The following is a 17,986-nucleotide window of genomic DNA, read 5'->3' on the forward strand; positions in this document are numbered from 1 at the left end:
GTCGAATCTGATATCAGATTTCATGTATCTTTATTTGGTGAGAAATTACGAACAATGACAATTGATATTTACCTGTTACACAATGTGCTCCACCTGTGCTCCGTGCTGGTCAATGCACGTATGCAGACGCCTTTCCCAATTCCTATGAACACGGAGGAGAGTAAATTTGCTCACAGGCAGTCATAATACGTTGCTAAAGATGACGAAAATCATGAATTTACACTCCATACTGCATGACTTTAATGTGTCCCCAAACGTGGAAGTCCACTGAAGTGAGGTCTGGTGATCATGCAGGCCATTCGACTGGACTACGGCGACCAATTCGTACCCCAGGAAATTGTTCATTCAGATACTGACGCAAACGGATGCCAAAGTGGGGAAGCGCACCGTCTTGTTGAAAAACCCGGGAAATGTACCATCTTCCGACAGCAGACCTGGCAGTATCTGATCCTCTAACATCTCCAGGTATCTTTCCGCCTGGATCGCCTATATCTCCAGGTATCGGTAAGTTTCATGAATGAAAAAAGACATAAAATTCGTGTTCCTCATATACGGTACCCATCCACATCACAATCTCTGCATCAATCATTTTGGAGGGATGTTCCATGCAGGGATCTTCCATGCAGGATTCTCAGGCAGCCAATAGCACATGTTCTGCCTATTCACCTCCCCATTTACGAAGACGCAGGCATTATCGGAATGGAGTATTTCCATCGCAAAGTTTGGATTTATCAGTAATTGCTCGATTGCACACTCGCAAAACTGCAGGGGACGATTTGGATTGTTTGCAGATAGATGTTGCTGCATTTGTACCTTATACGGATTCCCCTTGTGCTTCTGTATCACCCTGTACATTGAACTGGGACTCATATCACTTCCCATGGAAAGACAATGTATACTCTGCTGTGGTGACATCGAGAAGGAGGCCAGCACTGCCGTAGCTGTTGCATCGTCCCTTGCTGTCCTCGGCCGTCCGCTATGTGGTCTGCCCGCTACCGTACCTGTCTCCTCAAATTTGATTAATAACTGTGTCACTGCAACATGACACAGGATGACATTGTTGATGACACTAATTGAAATCGTCTGCTACTGCACGGACACTTCTCCCCCCCCCCATACACACAGTTTGACGATCTGGATGCGTTTCTCAGTTGTTAACGACATGGTTTACCACCTGCTAAAAGAGGAATAATCACATATAATTGTCCAGAACTTCTCAGCAAATAAAGATATATGAAATCTGATTTCAGATTTGACATCCTGATCAAATTCTAGTCTGTCATCTACCACATAACCCACCTATTACTTGAAATAAAAAAAATGAAATTCAAGATGGCGGCCGTCCGCGAACCATCGTTCAAAAGGTTTACCCCCTAGCCCTATTGTACGTAAACGATATCAAGTTCAATATAAATACATTCGTACAGATTTTAAAATTGGAGGTAAGGGACTTTTGAAACACCCTATATATAACGTTGATTATCTGCATGAACAGGGGTTACATTCAACGGTTGAGCAAGCTACTAAATCTGTTTGAGCTACACTTAATTTGTGCAAATGAATATCATGTTCATTTCATAGCAAGTGTATCAGGAATCTCGTAAGAGACATGTATGTCTTTATTTCCATATATTGCAAAAAAAGAAGAAGAAGAAGAAGAAGAAGAAAGAAAAAAGAAAAAGAAAAATGAATACAAAATATTTAAATCCTTCTTCTCTCATAGAAACCAAATTTAATGAGATCGTTGTCAATACCAAATGTAAAAATTCAATGAAACATTTGTGCATAATCTCAAGTTCCTAGATACAAACTTTTCAAACTCTGGAGAGCACAAAAACCATTAACTCATTGTTTCTCTTTTGGGTTGAAATTTCTCCCCGTCGTTATTTGCAGCTTAGATTTCCAAGCAGAATGTTAGTACAAATTTTCCACATTCGTTATTATCTGTACTATTTAGCACCAGAATGTCCTAAAATGAGTAATTTTTCATCAGGATATTATTAGAACTTATTTTGTTTAAACAATTCTTATGATAAAAGCAAGACACTTGAGCCTGTCAGTCACACTGCTATTATTTCAAAGTCAGACCAATAGTTACTGGCTGCACTAGATTCTACCTGACACCGAAAGATGTCGCTAGTGTCTAGATAATTTCCAAATGAGCTGAAGACTTGAGTAAACAACTAGTCAAGGTAACAAACAGCAGCGTCGCTGGGCACATCACCTGAAGGAGTTTGGTGGAAATTAATTCATTCGTTTCATTTTAGCATTGTATTGCATGGAGAGATTAGTACTTTGCGTCCTGGGTGTTATAGAAACCCCCACTAATTTCAACAGCCCTGAGAGTATTGATTTTTGATTGTGCATATAGTAGGATCAACCGGATGGACAACGCGCATCAACAAACCTGGAATCATAAATTTTGGCTGTCTAGATCCTAACCAAAATTAATGATAATCCACCAAGTAGTTCGTAAGATGTTATTGTCTCCCTGATGGACATGCTGTCAAGCTAAACATGTGAAGAACTTTTGGTAAACCAAACTCTTTAACACATATAAAGTATTGGAAACATTATTTAAATAAATAATAAGTTTCAACTCATGTGGACGCTTCTGTACAAGAAATATTCAGAATAATATTCACTTATCCAGTCGAATGTAGTGGGACCTGTAAACTTAACAAATACCTCTATCTACAAAACTATCTACACTTCCTTTCCACCTCGAGGTAACTTTCACAATATCAACCCCATATACGGAGCGAGAAGAAAATACAAACCAAATAATTTTAATATACAAAAGAAAAATAACCAAGGGGCTAAAATTCTCCTTCTAGTGGATAAAACCATCGGTATTTGGTCCTTTATCGGTATTTATATCAATTTTCAACATTTTGAGAGAATGAATTGTATTATTTCTCTAGTCACTTGATTTAAACATAATCTGAAAAACTTTTCAAATTCCTTTTTGTTATTTAGGGGTTAAGTGTTTCACTTAGAGGAATTCAGAAAATTATTTGTTCAAAATCTCAAGTACGTTAAGTACCAAGGCCAAAAGCATTTGAAAATTTGATAGATTTACAATCTATACTTATTTTCGTTTCATTGTTTATAATATCCTATTCCCGACTTACGGCGCCCTCATAATAACTACTTTTATGTGTAACTGTTAACGAACTCAAAAGGCTAGTGGCACCCTATGCTGTTGGCTTGAACATCAACGAAAATAAAGTTATAAATCCTGCTCTTCAGATACACATTGGTTCCTAATTTGAAAGGAATCACTCTTCGTGCAAAAGAACACAAAATGAGAATTATACAATATGAAAGTTTTATTAAATTGCAGCGGGATTAATTCATGAAATGAAGATGAAATCTCTAAGTTTTATGTCGCACGCGTATGTCGGCTAGGCTAAAGATGACGCGATGATGAGAAATGAATGAATTGATGGAATGAAGAAAGTTAGAGGAAACAGGAGAACCCCAAGAAAATCCACGCATACGCTGTTTGTCCGGCAGAAAGCTGACAGCGCGACGTGGGATCTAACCCAGGGCTCCATGCAGCAGAAGTGAACGCTCTATCACTGAGCCACCGCGGACTGCAGGTTTAACTTATGAATGAAGTAGATACTCAATGCTTTTCAATAATGAATACAACACATTAAACTAGTAGTCATTGCTGCTTCGTAAGTAATTAGTATACATATGTATATATGTGTGTAGACAGTATCTGCAACACGAGTCTTCAAAATTAGCTCAATTATGCACACATTCTGGCCAATAGTGCCTAAAGCGACAAAGAATTATGGCTAATTTTATAGCTACTTATCAAGAATTATGGTTAAATTTATAGCTAACAAATTTTAACAATAAAGCTAACAGAAAAGTTTCTAACAGATAGTGTACTTACTTATCAAATATGCCATAATTATCTTCCTGATATTCTCAAATCAAACACTTTCACTCTTAATTCACATATATATAGAGAGTTACTTTATGTTTTGCTGTCTCTTGGCGACGTATTAACAATGCCTTGTGTTATTTTCTCCGTTTCCAGTTGTTACGGTAATATTGGATAAATTTTGTTCGCATTATTGATGTGGCACAACACTGAAAGAAACCATACGTAACTTAGATTCTCGCTTAACGTAATTGTGCGAGAACGAAGTATTTTGGTACTCCGATTTTCCGTAAGGCCATGAGAAGTAAGCAACAATGATACTAACTGTGGCATTGCAATACCTATATAAGAACAAGCAGAAGGAGGAGGAAATTATCAAGCTACTCTTTGTTTCAATTATAATATTTTTGTAAAAGAAGATTCAATTAAGGAAAGAGTTCAATTACTGCTAAGAACAAATGACTAGAAATAGACAATTGTGAATGGAGAATTTGCCAAAATTATAGTCAGTAGGTAAACGAAAGTTTTAGTAGACAATCAGCGTATGAAAATGGCTATATTATACCTACCGTAAAATAGCTAAATTTACAATACGGTGTGTGGATGGCGAGAATTTGCTACCTCTTATGGCGCTGTTGCGGCAAAGGTAAGAACTACATGATTCCATGCCCTTCTGTTTAAGTCCATGGCGACATGCTCAGGGCTTAGCTCCTGATTTAGTAGCTTATATTCATGATACTCAGGTAGATTTGAAGTAAGTGGTATTTTCTATTTTACCTTCTTTTAATAAAATGTTTTTACATAGTTCAGTACGAAACAGCTGACCGAAGTAAGTTGAGATAGACTACCATGCTCATAGCAGCACAAGGGAGAAATAGAATTGTCGATATTTTGAGTTCAGTCAAACGACGCACGTTGTAATACATGAGAAAAACTCTTCATCGATCAACGAATGTCAAAGCACGAGCAAGCATGTTGAAGAAAAAAGTAAAAGAGAGAAAGAAAATTCCAATGATGCAATGTAAAAGAAGAAAAAATGGAAAAACGTAAGCAAAAGAAAGTTTCACGAAAGAAGAAGCAGAGGAAAGTTTGTACTAGCTTCCTGTTGGAGACGAATGCCAGCGTACTTTCTTTTCCTCATGCTTTCCCTTCTTCTTCTTTTAAGTTCGTTCGTTTCTTCCTCTGCTCTTGGATCTTGGACTTTCTTTTTCCCTCCCAGCTACAGCTAGAAGCGTCGTGATTAATGCCACACTCACAGGCTCTTAAAGATAATACATCCGCTCCTAACTCTTCCTCTTCGCCATGTTGATGGATGAGGTAGCCATCGTCATTCGCAGCCGATTACGCGTATCCACTCCATTTCCCTTAACGTTATGATGCAGGAGCCTTCCCCCACACCCACGTCACTAGCTCAAAAATTTTTATTCTCTCTCTCTACCCCACTCTTCTCCTCATGTCTCTTCCATTCCGTCCGTTTCTACTGTTCGAATACTCCTTCACGTCCTATCACTTTCTACACTACTCTCAGAAGACACGTACACCAACAATCCACTTTTTTCCGTAGGGCCCTCGTGAGCCTCACTGTCTACTCGGTTGGCAGATATTTGCCTTAAATACCTTCTCATCTCCTATCTTCTCTCTCTCTCTCTCTCTCTCTCTCTCTCTCTCTCTCTTTCCTTTCTCTGTCGAAAGAAGAGATGAACGTAAAGATATTTAGAACTACTCCCTGTCTCTCTCTCTCAGTTTCTCATCGTAGTTCGGTAGCTGTTGGAATTCCCTTTCAGCAAGGACCCTCCTTTGAAGAATTCCAAACTGCTCCTTTTCTATTGCTTGCAGAACGTCTATAAACTCTTAAATGGGTCAGGTTGACTGACTGATGCTATATAACGTAGTAGTAAATCTTTTTTTTTTTTCTTCATTTATTACGACTATTTCTTTGCTGATCTGATAGACTTTACTTGTGTACTGAGCTGCAAAAGAAAGCTTCAAAAATGTCCAAATATAATGTTTTTATGTTCAATACAAAGGCTAACAAATAATACGCTTTTCTGACTTTGCCCTTCCCATTGTAACGAGAACAATTTACTTTCAATTTACAATCCTGGGGGGGGGGGTATACTTAAAATAATTAACGATAATAATACATTTGCATGTACAGTAATGTTATAATGACAACACACTTCTTGGTGTTACATCGTTGATAAAAACAAATAAAAAGCTTTTCAAAATAAATTTACATTTATAAATAACATAATTCAATACCATATAACATTTCATCCCTGTTTTTACAATTTTTTTAGTTACTAGATATGGGTAAGTCTATTTTACTATTTACGTTTTCGTATTTCGATTATGTTGTCAGTGATTTTATCCAACGTTGATTTATAACCTTATTTAGAGACACTCAGAATAAAAATAGGGAGAATAGTGAAATAATATGTTGTACTAAATATACAGTGTAGCGTATTGAATATATTACGGTACTATTAAGTTTGTAATTTTAAAGTTTTATGTACGAGGTTGTGTGTTTTTACGTGACAGCATTCCCACGACCCCTTACCTTGCATCAGTGTTGCCACAGTTCTAGCTCTGGAGTGCGCTGAAAAATAGTACCAAATTGAAACAAAACGGGCTGAATTCATAATTTTATACCAGTGTAATACATGGCTCTATAACACGAAACTACAAGAGTTAAAGTTCTAGAACATTCCTATCCCCCCCCCGCCCTCTTCCAAGAGTCTAAATCAAGTATGCTTTTTTTTTTTTTTTTTTTTCAAAAATTACTGTTTGAAAACAGCCAAATAAGAGGAAACAAATCAACCGTGGAAGTAGGCCACAAATTAAAAGGGAAAACAGTTATCGTCTACGATATGTATTGTAAGGAAACCTAACGCGGCTCTATTTGAAAGTGACCAATAAACCAAAACGGTATTATTGCCATTATTTAAATATATATATATATATATATATATAACGAGCAACAGATCAATCATCTCCAAGTTCGTGTGTAAACAATACGTTATAATAAAATATTAAATATAAATCACCTCCCCTTATTCTCGCTTATTTCAAGATTGAAGGAGGATAATAGAATGTACTTTTTTTTAATTTAGCATTTTTTAAGAATCCAACACACAGTATGAGTAACTTGAGATGTTGGAAAAGTCTTATTGACACTTTTGAAAATGTGAGAAGTATTTGTTATTTTAAATGGTGCTGAATTGGGTAAAAATGTACCAATTTTTTCACGAAAGGGACTGAAAATGCCAGCGTGGTACCAACGGGCCGATGAATGACAAAAAGGGCTGAATTTGGTACAATTGTACCAATTGTGGCAAAACAACCTTGCATTCTTAACCTCTACGCTGTAGAACACAAGAAATGCAGTGTTGAATTCCAGTATATCTTTTGAATTAATAAAATCTCTGGATTCATGAAGAACCTGTGATATTTTATTCTTAACAACAGTTGAAAAACCAGAAAAAGAAGCACTAAATGCCAGATTTATTTTACATACCCAATAGATTGTGAATAAGTGTTTTCTTTATTTATTTTCATGAATAACGAAAATTTTACTTGCATATCCTTTTAAAATGTATTCACCTACAAAACAACAATTCTTAAACCTTATTGGTGCCACATACGGATTATAACATTGCATCGTCTAATTAGATATGTTGACTAGACTGGGAAATATTTAGTAATTTAATTGGAAATGGAATGAGTATACTATTATTAAATCATATTTTACCCCTTATTAGTGTCTACCAAAAAATGTCCAAAGATGAGAAATTCCAATCTGTAGTTCCCGTTAAAACTGAACAAATCCGATCTGGATGAGTATGAATCCTCATGTGTAATTTTCGATTAACACTATCTTCTTTGATAACCCAAAACTTATTGTCGTACGACAACCCCGCAACCTATTAAAGGCCTTCACTAGAGCGAAATTAAACTACCGCTAATTTTAGAGTTTTTCTGTAATATCTTCAAAACAAATACAAATATTCGAAAAGCAGAAACGTAGTGAACTAGATAATACGATTTTACATGTGATACCATTATCACAACTCATCTATTTTCTTATGATTTGCAACTGTAGCTAGTTTTAATATTTTTTTGCGGGTTCTGTAAATAGTGGCATACCAAAAGCAGATAGGTGAATTGTGAGGAAGGCATCACATGCAAAATCGTATTGTCTAGTTCACTACGTGTCTGCTTTTCGAATATTTGTATTTGTTTTGAAGATATTACAAAAAAACTTTAAAATTAGTGGTAGTTTAATTTCGCTGTAGTGAAGACCCTTAAGGTGAAACTAATAATGAGACACACATATAACCAAGCTTTCCGTTATGATCTTAGCAAAATGGCAACATACGGAATAGTTAACGATATATAACTAAAAGTTGTCATAAACTGTTCAGTTTTTATTTCAATTATAATCTTGTCCAAATATGACAGAGCAAATCATAAGATTGAAAGTAAAATTCCCATATTTGCTTTTAGAGAAAATAGAGAAAACTCATTTCTCGCATTGAAAGCTATGTCGTTTGTTATAAATCTGCAGCATCTAGCAGTATATTTACTTTTCATTAAGAGATTATTTATTTATTTATGCACTAGCAAGTAGTACATAGTATCTGTTGTTGTTTTATTTATCTAATAAAAGTGACATTTGTATCCTACACTGTAAAAAATACAACAGCATTTAAACTCTTTTAGTACAGATGTTGAGGGGGGAAATATATCCAATGTGTGTTTATAAAGTGTGCTTCGCGTGTTCAAAAGCGTTCATTTTCCGAAAGTAGTATCTAGTATGGCATATTTAAAACATTTCTTCTCTGCAGACAGTTAGAAAACAAAGTGATGTCATACATTTTGTACATTTTGTACATACAACCGGGACATACTTGGAAACACAGTATCTACAATACGTGAATATGTGTCATCTGAGATATTCAAACAGTGTCCGTAATGTTTACAATGTACTACTATGTATAAAAGTAGTTCTTGTATTTTTTTTGCAGTGTAACAGTGATTAGTATGCTCCTAACAGTGAGACACATTATTGTAAAAGTGATGCATACAATCATAAAAGTGATGCAAATAATTCTAAAAATGACTCATGTAATCCTAAATGTGACGCATATAATCGTAAAAAGTGAAGCACATGATCTAGAAAGCGATTTTAAATCAAGCACATAACCCTAAAAGTGACGCAGATAATAATCCTAAAAGTGACGCACATAATAATGAAACTGGCGGATATACTCCTAGAAAGAAAGTGATACACATAATCCTAAAACTGACGAATGTAATACTAAAAATCTTAAACGTAACGCGTGTAATCTTAAAAGTAACGCGCAAAATCCTAAAAATGATGCACACCATCCTAAAAGTGACGCAGAAATCTTAAAAATGACCCACATAATCCTAAAAGTGACTCATATTGCAAAAGTGAGACACGTAATCCTAAAAGTTACCAATATAATAGTAAAAGTTACGCACATAATCCAGACAGTGACACAGTGGGATACATTAATCACCTTCTCTCCGATGGAACTCACATAATACCTAGTTACACTGTCTCCATCCTGAATAGCCACTTTCTTTGTGTAAATGATTTTTTGTAAATATTAAACTCAATCGTTAGTTATACCACATTGATGTGAATCCAGTCGGCCATCGGTAAGTTCAGTGACCTGCCCACCTGAGCCTCCTAGACTTTGATTCTAACAAGGTTAGGTAAACGATATAAAATATGCTGTGCGTCGTTATGAAGTTTTAGCTACTCCCCATTTCCATTCCCTTTGGGTTCGAATATTCACCTCAGGAATTTGTTTACAAATACTTTCGTATTCTTTTCTCAAAGTAAACAACCATGTTTCATAGCCATACAGCAAAACAAAAATAATTTTCGCTGTACGCATTACAAACTTAAAATTCTTCGACATAATTCACGAAGACAAAAGAGTTTGGAATGAAAAAAAAAAATACATGAATTCCCTGTTTTCAGTTAACATTAAAGTTTTTCGTGAATATGGTTTCTGTATGTTAATGTTGATTCTAGATATTTTTTTAAATGCCTACTTTGTTAATAGTTCAAACATAATTTACTTCTTTTAATGTTCAAATCCCAAATTTGGACAAACCAAATGAATCTACCGTGCGATATTTCATATGTGTAATAAAATGTCAACGTGTATTTATTTGACAAACTGATCAAGAGCATGGTTTTCTGAAAAAGAATTCAATTGATGGACTCATCAAATATATTCTTATATTGTATGTAACCATACATAAAAAAGGCAACCGTAGTGATTTTTTACCACATGATGGATGGTTCTTAATTCCCAAGTGTAATTGAAATAGTTCCATTGATAAATTACAAAGCATATACAGGTATATGAAATACTTGAAAAATAAGGAATTTATATTAAACGTATAGCTTAATATATTTGCACAATCTTATTCAACTTGGAGTAAATAAAAAACAGGGAGCGTAGGCAACATTTAAAATAAAATTAACAACTCTTGATAATTCAACGGTGGCCCCGCGTAGCGTAGTCGCTAACATTCTCGCCTTCGGTGCGAGCGATCCCGAATTCGATTTCCGATGGGGACACTCGGTGGAAATAGTGGAAAAATGCTGAAGTTTTCCTGGGTTTTCCTCATTCACACAGGCAAAAGCCGGGATGGTACCTAACTTATAGGTCCCAGGCCACTTCCTTCCTTCCCTTTCCCCGCTCGCCGAGGGTGCTCGCCGAGGGACGTTATCCCTCAAACATGACGGGCTAAATGGCCATAGATGCGGAAAGCCTAGAAATCTAAACCCTAAATCTTGATATTACAACGTACTTAAAAAGCATTCCTAGAAGTCAGTCGAAAAAGCCGTATATTACGAGCTATATTATTATCCAAGTTAAATTACCATTTGAAGCATTTCTTCATTTCAATTTGAATATAAATTAACATTTGAATAACTCTTTGACTAATCATTAAATTAGCAATTTATTGTTGAAATTGTACCCATGCGTTTGTACGAGAGCAGTAGAGAGTCTTTCATTAGTACAGTGCTCGAAGTGACACTTGTTCGATTTCAGGCTATGTAAACTTGTAGTGGGCATCGCCGCGTCCGTGGTTTTCCCGAAATTTTCGCGTTTCCTACTACATTCGCATTCCACACGCATTGTCTTAATCATTCACTTTCATTCGCCATCCGACTCCTTTCGTCTAAAGGACATAATCGTGCAGCGTTGATGATATTTTTTAGTTTAACATCCCTTAGCGTTTTAGGCTAAGGGAGACGAATGGTTAATAAGAGTAAATGGGTGTGTGAAAGAAATTGGCTGTATGAAAATATGAGAGGAAAAGGATTAACTCCATGAAAATTTGAGAGGACGATGTTGTCCTCAACTACGTCACGTCTTGATATCTAACCCGGGACCCCTCACAACTTAGGTGAGCGATCTACCGTTGAGTCGCTATATTCCCTTTTGTTAAATTGAATATTTCGTTTTATTTTCATGAATATCTGTTGCGAACTGAAGATTTTAGTTAAGAGTCTTCATGCCGGCGAAATTAAAATACCGCTAATTTTACAGTAATTATGTGATATCTTCAAATAGATAAAGGATAATTGAAATATGGAACATGAGCGCCCTAGACAATATTATTTTGCGTGAGGTACCATTATCACAAGTCACCTAGTGACTTTCCGTTTTCAGATGTTTAGAAACGCGAAAATAAGTGCCGATTTTCAAAATGGTTCGAAATCAAAAGCAGATAAGTGAGTCGTGATAACGGTTTCTCATGTAAAATAATATTGTCTAGGGCGCTCTTGTTCCACATTTTGATTATCTTTTATCTATTTGAAGATATCACATAATTACTGTAAAATTAGTGGTATTTTAATTTCGCCGGGATGAAGACTCTTAACACAATAGTTTAATGAAGAGAAACATCTATTGTACCAAAAAGTTCCTTTTGGAAGTTATAGGTTAATGAGGTAGAAAATCTTCGTTAGTATTCGCAAAACATGGCAGAAAAGGGAGGAGAAGAGAATCTTTTAGCTTGTTCTTGAAGGCCTTTCAAAAGTTAATATTGTAGCTTTCTTGGTTTATCCCAGGTGTATAGGAAGGAGTAGTGGATAAGTTCGGTTGTTTGCCTACAAACTCAAATATACGACCTCCAGGGAAGAACTGAAACTTGATGGATCATGTAGTGTTCCCAAAGCTGTCAGTCGTCAGCTAGATATCTGGCAGTAATGATGAGTTCCAGACTGTTTCAGTATCGAGCTGTTCCCAAGATGGAACAAACCAAATGTTTCCCACTCAACCTCGGAGTAGAATTGTATTGATTTCAGAGATCGACAAAGACTGCATTTTTTTCTATATTCTATTCATTGAATACTTCTTACTAGGTATTTTTCTTTCTTTCTTTTTACATTTCTTACAAGAGCGGAAAATATACCTAGAATATAAGAAACTACTTTCGTTGATGTGAAATTCACTGCTTTTATTAACAAATATTTGAACAATATCCAATACCCAATGCAAAACTAGTTTTCAATAACAGAAGCCTTATGCTGATATGACATATATCTATCTATATATAAAGTCAACTTTTTATGTTGTCTTTTCACAACAAAACCGCTGAGCCGTTTAAAATTATTTTTTGAACACAGTTAACGCTTGGCTCGAACCGTCTTGTTATCACTTCATTTTGACAGAAATACGTATTCTAAGAGTGGACAAAGAGGTTTAAATTATTTGCCTAACAATAAGTACTTCACAAGCTCCAAAAGTATGGCGATAAACCTCTGCTTATAAATTCCTCACTCAAAATAAGTGAAAACTTTTCTCACCGTTTTCAAAAGTTCTCCTTCAAAAAGGAATAAAAAATGTACAATTTCTATAATATTCTGATTTTCGACATTGTATTCGTAAAGATTTTATGACCAAATATGTTGGGAACAATAAAAAGGTCATACATATATTTTACATAAATATTATTCTTCCAGTGTAAAAAGCGAGCGTTTTGCTAGTTTCTAAATATTTGCAAACAACATCGAAGAAAATATTTATAACTAATGCATCAATTTATCTAATGTTAGTTTCTTTATCAATAATGTTCGTAATGAAGGTCTTGAACAGCGTTGCCAGACTCACAGCTTTGAATTATTCCAACACCTGATCGAAATTATGCTAGATTTGGACAAATTATGCTAGATTCTCATAATTACTAATTCAGGAGTTTTAAAAGAAAAGAAAACGAAGTTGAGATACGAAAACGTAACTTAAAATACGCAGAGCGCAGGAATGCGTCGATAGAACTCAATACTTCACGCACCAAAGGTTTAACTCAACTAAACTAGTGCAGTCGTTGCCAGACTCAATGGCGTATATATCGTATAAATGAATGCAAAGTGTTTGTTTACATATTTTGAAAGAAAATTACCTCGCAGCATAAGCGGAGATGGGAATTGTCTGCTGGGGGGCAAAGTTTTGGTCGGTCTCGGACCTTTCATTTCAGGAATAAAGATGGTCATGAAGTCAGAAATAAAGATGGTGAACTTGTCAAAAAGTTGTGTGTGTGGGGGGGGGATGGCCCCATAGCTCCGCCCATGCCTCGCAGTTAAAGGATTAGAAAACCCTGGGTGGATCCACAAAAAAAAAAAAAAGCCTAAAGCCGTTTCTAACTTACTTCGGAAAATAAGACTGGCTGTATGGTTTACCGACTGTATGAATCAATGGAAGAGGATACATTTATGCCGTTCTTTTTCTTCCCACGACCAACTTCTTTGTCATCTCCAGGTTTTACGGCTTTTTGGTAAACTTGCTGAAATTATGCTAGATTTGGGCAGGATGTTAAAAGCAAGATGCTAGATGCTAAAGACATGCAAATTATGCTAGATCTAGCATCATTATGCTAGATCTGGCAACGCTGGTCTTGAAACTTGGAAACCTTTTTTCTCACCTTTTTCTCACTAGAAATGTTAACAATTAAATGCGTAATAGAATTTGGGAAGCAGAAGAACGTTGTGTTCATCTAGGTAGAGTAGGACAGATAGTACGTGCAACATGAGGATGCACGTTATACTGATGGAATGTAATCCCCTTCAAAACTAGCACTAAAGTGAGAACAATCGAGTCCTATACTGCATCAACGTACCGCTGCGTTGCAAAATGCCCGTCAATGCGTAGAAGGCATGAACGAGCATTGAAAACATGGCACTCCACACTAAAAATCGATGCTGGATTGACGTGGCGATGCAAACAACCCATTCCGACGGTTCCGTTACGGATGCAACCATCATGATGCTGCAGAAAGAAGCGAGAATCGTTCGAAAATAGGATGTCCTGCCATTTGTCTCTTCCTGCGCGACATTCGCGATACCTTTGTAGTCTACCCTACCTGTAGTATAATAAGCAGAATTCGCAGTAATGGTCGCTATATAAATATGCTACGCGCTGATACAGTAAGTGACAAGGAACTGTTCGAAGGGACCCTGGTCGCTCTGTAACTTGCCTCCAGTGATTGCACCAATATATATATGGCTGTGTGATCCACAAGCCTTCTATCCTCGCGGTCAGTAATATGGCGCGATCGTTTGGTTCTGTCGTGTCCATTTTGTGGAGCCGTCGAATCTATATGTACAGCAATGAAGTTGCATTCCATCCAATACCTGCACCAATGTAGCGCAAAGATAAACCATACTCAAGATATGCTACTATTCGTTCGCAATGAAATGCCGAAACCTGCTAGAAGAATTGACAAAATCTACACCGAGACATTTGTTCACCGTATATATACACTCACAAAGGGACGTAGCAAGGTCCGTCGACCCTACTGTTCCGCGCTTTTTCAGGTTCCTTCATAACTCGATGTTTCTGCGTAGCCACTTTCTCCAGGTGTAGTGTGACGTCACCGCGGTGAAGCAGGGACAAATATCGTAGGCTAAGCCAATGTTCCGCCATATTAATTTGCAAAGGAAAACAAATTTTAAAATGCGATAAAAAAATAGAGTACATACAGATACAATACGTACTTACTTTAGGATTGTGCAGCACTTGAAGAATAGCTTTGCATCCACTATCTTGAAAGCATCCTTCTTCCGAAGTCCCCGTGTTTTTCTATTCAAAAACCGAATTCTGAAGAATGTCCTAGTCTTGTCGAATAGTTTCAACATAGAAGTGTCTTTCTTAGGACATCAAATGGTCGGCCAATCACATTCTTTTGTTTTCGACTTTTTTTTTGTAAAATTTTCAAAATACATCTTATTTTTTGTTGCTTCCATCCACCGGGAAGAAGGTAAAATGAGACCACAACATAGCCTCACATGGCTATCATTTAACTTGGAAAGAATTGCAACTATGTTTAATCCTAAGACTTCAACTTTCGATATGATTTCGAAGTTTAAGTTTTTACTCATAGTCTTATCGGAATCTTCATACATTGATTGTTTCCACACATCTATCAAGCCTCGAATCATTGCCACCTGGACACTTCTGTGTCATTCCAAAATTAAGTAAACCTGTTCGTCATAGGACACGCGCCCATTATCATTCATTTAATCAAATATAAGTACTGAAAATTTCTTCACACTCTTTAAGCAGCGCCCTCGCTCCATCAAAATTTTCAAAACTGGTGTAAGAATACCACGATAAAATGGTTATTTTTGTATGCAATGTCGAAGTGTTGACACATTGGGTACGCGGATTAGAACATGTAACCGCAGATGATTGTATAATTTATCACTGTGGCGCGTTGTGTTAATGCACGAATAATATCTTAATCAGTCCATCTTAGTTTTTTTCTTGCCATTTATTAGCATATTTACGTGGCCCTGTATAAAACTTTTTCGTAATATATCCACCAACGGTTATTAACCACTTATTGAAACGATCAGAATATTATATTTTAGAACTGGTCTTTGAAATTTATTCTTTATTATATTTGCTTTCCAATTCTTTTAACTTCGTTTGTAAATATAGACTATTATTTTGGCTTTGTACATACTGACAGAGTTTAGTTTTTCGTTGGGCCGCGGTGGCTCAATGGTAGAGCGTTCACCTCTGGTGCATGCGTCATTGGTTCGATCCCTGCGCGCCAAGTGAACTTTGTGGTGGACAAACACTGTGCGTGGGTTTTCTCGGGGTTCTCCTGCTTCCTCCCACTTTCTTTATTCCACTATTTCATTCATTTCTCACCATCACCGTGTCCTTTAGACCACGGCCGGCATAACCATGCGACGTAAAACTTAATTTTATTTCTCGTTCTCTTCACGCAAAAAGGAAAGTTATTCCTTTAGTTCATGCCCCTCACTCTCAACAAAACAAACGGAACAAACGGAGTTATTTTTTGTTCCGGTCATAATAGTTATTTCATCTGACTGTACCCAAATGCCTGATTTGTTTTTACTCTAAACACCTAGCTTTCGTACACTTATTTCTTTCATTATTTACAGGAACACGGTTCCGCATGACACTGATAAGTTCAGTGAAGGCACAACATCGGTTTAAACTTATTCTTGAGTGGAATATTTAGAAACTCACGTTTTAAATCACGTTTATAAGCTTCGTGAATAAAATGATCGGAATAGACGCTGGCGTAGGTGTCTTTCCGACAACACTTCTCTTGCCAAACTTTCCACAGAGGATCCGAGGGAAATACCTGATAAATAACTTCGGAACCCTTAATATTTCTACTATGATTGCAACAAGTACTTATCGTACAATTCGACATGCTTATAAGCTAACACTAACACTACAGTCATTATTTTTTCTCAATACAAGAAAACAAGAATCATTCGCTTTCCTGCAAAAATCAAACTAACAAGCATGGGTGAATGAGAAGGACCTTGGGCGAAAGCTGTTTCTGCTCCCGCGGTGACGTCACGATTTTACTACTTCTTCGTTTTTTAAAGAAGGGTAGTTATGACGCGACCTTAAAAGAGGGAAGGAACAGTAGGGTCGACGGACCTTGGGGACGTAGTGTCCATTAAGGCTATAAGGCTAAGTCTATCCAATTATTTATACATCGGCCTAAAATGATGCTTTTGGACATTGGTACAGTGAATTTTATTAGACGAGTTTATTTTATAATGTGCTGTTTAAACATCGAGTTGAGGTGAAGCTTCTAAGATAACGCATTGAAGGCTATGGGCCGCTAGTCTTAAGAGGCCTTATCACTGCGAAATTAAAATACCGCTAATTTTACAGTAATTATGTGATATCTTCAAATAGATAAAAAAAAATAATCGAAAAGTGCAACAAGACCTCCCTAGACAGTATTATTTTGCTTGAGATATCGTTATCACGACCCATTTATCTGCTTTCGATTTCCAGCCATTTAGAAAATCGGCATTTATTTTCGCGTTTCTAAATAACAGCAAACTAAAAGCTACTAGATCACTCGTGATAACGATAACTCATGCAAAATAACATTGTCTAGGGAGGTCATGATTCACTTTTCGATTATCTTTTATCTATTTGAAGATATCACATAATTATTGTAAAATTAGCGGTATTTTAATTTCACAGTGATAGGGACTCTTCTCTCATGGAATTAGGAGAATGGGGCGGTAACAATCACTTGCCTGCCATCCTCAGCAGACGAAAACTATCTATGCAATACACAAATGCAACGCGATGTAACGAAAGCGGACGAATACTGACGAATATGACTAAGCCTTATCTTTTGTGTGTTCGGGAAGACAAAAGGGACAGACGCTATCCTGTTAAGAAGTAAAACACAGAAAGACTATAAAAATTAAGCAGTTTGCATTCAGTAAAACTTCAAACGAGAAAAAAAGAAAAAGAAATAATATCATGAATAGTACCTTATTCCGTACTGGTTTGCGTTATCGCAACGAAAAATTTTAATTTTAGTTTGCGGTAATTGGCATAGCAGTTATAATTGTTTGTATCTTTTGGATTGCGATCAGCAAGTTTGGTGAGGTCTGATACGGAATGAGTGCCCAAGTGAGGCTTTCTTTTAAAAAAAAATAATCCAATGTAAAGAATAGCCATTTCCATAAAAGCGTATAAGAGCACGATTGATTGTGCGCTGCAGCACTACTAT

This window comes from Thermobia domestica, chromosome 8 (assembly GCF_964235325.1).
Source record: "Thermobia domestica chromosome 8, izTheDome1.hap1.1, whole genome shotgun sequence".
Lineage (NCBI taxonomy): Eukaryota > Metazoa > Arthropoda > Insecta > Zygentoma > Lepismatidae > Thermobia > Thermobia domestica.